This window comes from Sorex araneus, chromosome 9, assembly GCF_027595985.1.
Source record: "Sorex araneus isolate mSorAra2 chromosome 9, mSorAra2.pri, whole genome shotgun sequence".
Lineage (NCBI taxonomy): Eukaryota > Metazoa > Chordata > Mammalia > Eulipotyphla > Soricidae > Sorex > Sorex araneus.
In genome coordinates, this window is record NC_073310.1 from 64,602,411 (window position 1) to 64,606,373 (window position 3,963).

The window sequence follows — 3,963 nt, forward strand, 5'->3', positions numbered from 1 at the left end:
CCTGGCAGTGCTCAGGAGACCGTATGGGATGCTGGAATTGAGCCCAGGTTGGCCCCATGCAAGGCAAATGCCTCCCCGCTGTGCTATTGCTCCAGCCCCTCAGCCGGAGGCTGGGGGCCCGACTCGAAACCCACTTTACAGCTCCCCAGGCAACATCCCTGCAGAACACCTGCTCAGTGATTGCCATTTGTTTTTTGCTTTTGGGGTCACACCCAGCGGTGCTCAGGGGTTACTCCTGGTGATGTTTGGGGGGCCATGGGGGGTGCTGGGGATCAAACCTGGGTTGACGGCATGCAAGGCAAATGCCCTCCCTGCTGTACTATCGCTCCAGCCCCTCAATGATTGTTATTGACAAATTATCTATCCCTCCTTTCATAACTTCCAAATTCATATGCTAAAGCCCTACCCAGTGTCGCTCTATGTAGAGAGGCCCTTTGTGGCGGGTGGGGAGGGGGCATCATTAGGAATCAATGAGATTAAAAAGGGGGGACCGGGGCTGGAGCAATAGCACAGCGGGTAGGGCGTTTGCCTTGCACGCGGCCGACCCGGGTTCGAATCCCAGCATCCCATATGGTCCCCTGAGCACCGCCAGGGGTGATTCCTGAGTGCAGAGCCAGGAGTAACCCCTGTGCATCGCCAGGTATGACCCTCCACCAAAAAAAAAAGCAAAAAAAAAAGGGGGGACCTGTAACCCAATAGCTCTGATGTCCTATACAAGGGAGAACCCCGAGATTTTCCTTTTCCCACGAGGACCTGGAAAGACCACCCCAAACAATACTCCGGCGGTGCCTTGGTGTGCGACTTCAGCCTCAAGGCGTGAGAGGAAACAAATGTCTCTTGTTTGGGCTCCCTGTCCCCCAACCCCCAGAGTTTTGTGTAGGGCTGCCAGAGCGAACACAATGACATTTTGAAAACTCCTCATTTGCATATTTAATGGGACACAAAGTAACAGTGCTGACACAGCCCTAGATGTCCCTTGCCCACCCTTTATTTGTTGTATGACGGTCTAGAACCCACCAAGGTGTGTATGTATGGGGAGGGTGGGGTCGGGCAGGACACAGATGCTGTGAGAACCACTGTCTGCTTGATCCCTTGTAGCACTGTAGCACTGTCGTCCTGTTGTTCATCGATTTGCTCGAGCGGGCACCAGTAACGTCTCCATTGTTAGATTTGTTACTGTTTTTGGCATATCAAATACGCCACAGGTATTTGCCAGGCTTGCCAGGCTCTGCCATGCGGGCGGGATACTCTCGGTAGCTTGCCAGGCTCTCCGAGACGGAAAGAAGAATCGAACCCGGGTCGGCCGCATGCAAGGCAAATGCCTACCTGCTGTGCTATCACTCCAGCCCCCTTAGTGATAATAATTTTTTAAATATTAATTTATTAAACATTTTCCCCACTTCATTTAAACACCGCGGTCTATAAATTATTCATCATGATTTGTGCCAGACGTTCAATATTCCAACCCCAAACCCACCACCACTGCCACCTTCCCTCCACCATTGTCTCCATGACTTTTTAACAATCAACTGTACTAAGGGCCCAGCTGGACTATGGGGTGCTCAGGGATTACAGCCCTCATGGAGGAAGGTTTGTTCCACTTTTCCTTTTGGTCCGTCTCTGAGGATTTGTTTCTGGGCCACACTCGGCAATTCTCAGATCTTACTCCTGGCTCTGTGCACAGGCATCACTCAGGGGACCATGTGGGGTGCTGGGAGTCAAACAGGGCCCTGTTGGCCCTGCTGAATGATCTCTTGGTCCCCATCACCTCTGAGGATTTTATGAAAACCATCTCCCGGCCCTGGGGCACTTGGTGTGGGCGTGTCAAGTGGGCCAGCCTGATGGAAAACAGTCAGGGAAGTCTTGACGATTTTCAGGGGGAGGGTGTTTGGGCCACACCGGCTGGTGCGCAGGCATTACTCCTGGTTCTGTGCTCAGGGTCACTCTTGGCAATGCTCAGCGGATCATAAAGGTGCCAGAGCTGGGAGCAGGCAAAGCAAGTGCCTTGCTTCTGTACTATTTCTCCGGCCACAGTAAGAAGATTTTTTAAAAAGGAATTAATATAATCTAAGCAATATCACTCTTAGGTACTTACTCAAAGGACACACACACACACACACACACACACACACACACATACACACCTCATTTTAGATGTTATTTGCACCCTGGATTCACAGTGGTTTATTCACAAGAGCCAAGGCATGGAACCCATCCAAATGACCATCCATAGATGATGACACAGCAGCTGCCCACTCAGTGGAACCGTGTGCTGCCACGGAAAGGGAAGGAATTGTGCCTTTTGGGACACGAGGGATGGGCTGGGAGATGATTATGGTGAGTGCAACTAGTCAAATTTCTCTCGGGTTCCATTTAAATGTGGTTTCATTCAAACATGGAATATGAATTCCGAAAGTGAACCAACTGGCAAGAAACAAAAGTAACTTGTGGACTCAGTGAAATTATGGTGGTGATGAGAAAGGGGTGAGGAGGAAAGAATGGGGAGGGGCGAGCTAGGAGGGGTGGGGAGAGGGAGGGCTGACACGGGAGGGGGGAGGGGGTCTTTGAGAGGACAGCACTGGCACTGAAGTAGCAGACACAGTGAACTCGATACTGTACACAGGCGCTAAGCTGAGCCCCGAAATCCTACAATATTGTCAATAAATGATAAATCAATAAAGAAAAGGGAAAACACTCAAAAGGAAACACAGGACCAGACAGGACAGGCTGGGGTGCTGCCTCGCATGAAGATGACCTGGGTTCAACTATTGGCACCTTCTGTGGTCCTCTGAGCACCAACAGGCGTGATCCCTGAGTACTGCCAAGTGCGGCCCCAGAATGGAAACAAGCAACCAGACCGAGTTTGGGGGACAGAACAGCGCTGCTTTGCATGCGGAAGTCCTGGGTACCTCACTGAGTTGCTCCCTCCTAGTACCTACTGGTGTGCCCCCTGAAACCATAACCCCCTCCCCCTGCCCCACGCGGTGGAGAACTTGGGTCTTTATGGGAAGCTGTTGGGCACTTCCTTCTGAATCCACATCTCGGGTAGGAACTAGTCCAAGCGGCAGCTTTAGAAAACCCAGATCAAAAATGGTTTTTGGAATCTTTTGTTATATCAGAGAGAAAGACAGAGAAATAGAAACATTCATTAGCCCCCAAAATATTTTGGATCGCGTGGACTTCCAGGTCATCTGTGAGAAGGTAGAGGTCAGGTCAGACCAGATTCCTGAGTATTGGGGACACGGAAAAGGTGAGAACCGAGGAGGAGCCCCGAGCTCGGCGGCTATTGCAAGAATGCCTCCTGTTAGGAACACAGGACACGCGGGGAGCTGGGCCCGTGGTGGGGGCAGGGACCCCCACCATCAGCGGAGCGAGGACCCCCATCATCAGTGGAGCAGAGGCCCCCATCATCAACGCAGCGGGGACCCCCATCATCAGTCCCCACCTTCAGAGCCAGGGGACCCGTCAGGGGACGCCGGGGACGGGGCTGGGCCTCTGCTCCGTGCTTGGACTTTCTCGCTGCACCCCGGCCCCTGCATTCTCTAAGCCCCGAACACCCCTGGCCACTGGGCGCCCGCGGGTCGGTCCCCTTCACTCGGCCCTGGCGCCGCCCCCGCCCGCGCCGCGGGGGGTCAGAGGAGGACCGGCCCCGCCCCCCACGGGCCCGTTAAAGCCGGCGGGCAGGGCCAGGGCGCCGCGAGCGGGGCGTGGGGAGCTCGGGGGGAGCCGTGCGAGCGCCCCAGGCTGCCCTTCCCGGGCCGGCGGTGGCGCTCCGCGATCTGCACCGCCGAGGGCGCCCGGCCATGCGCCCCGGGTAGAGCGCGCGACCCGGCTCCCGGCCCGGCTCCCCGACCCGCGCGCCCTGCCCGGCTCCCCCGTGCTCCCCGGCCCGCGCGCCCTGCCCGGCTCCCTGCCCGGCTCCCCGGCCCGCGCGCCCTGCCCGGCTCCCTGCCCGGCTGCCCG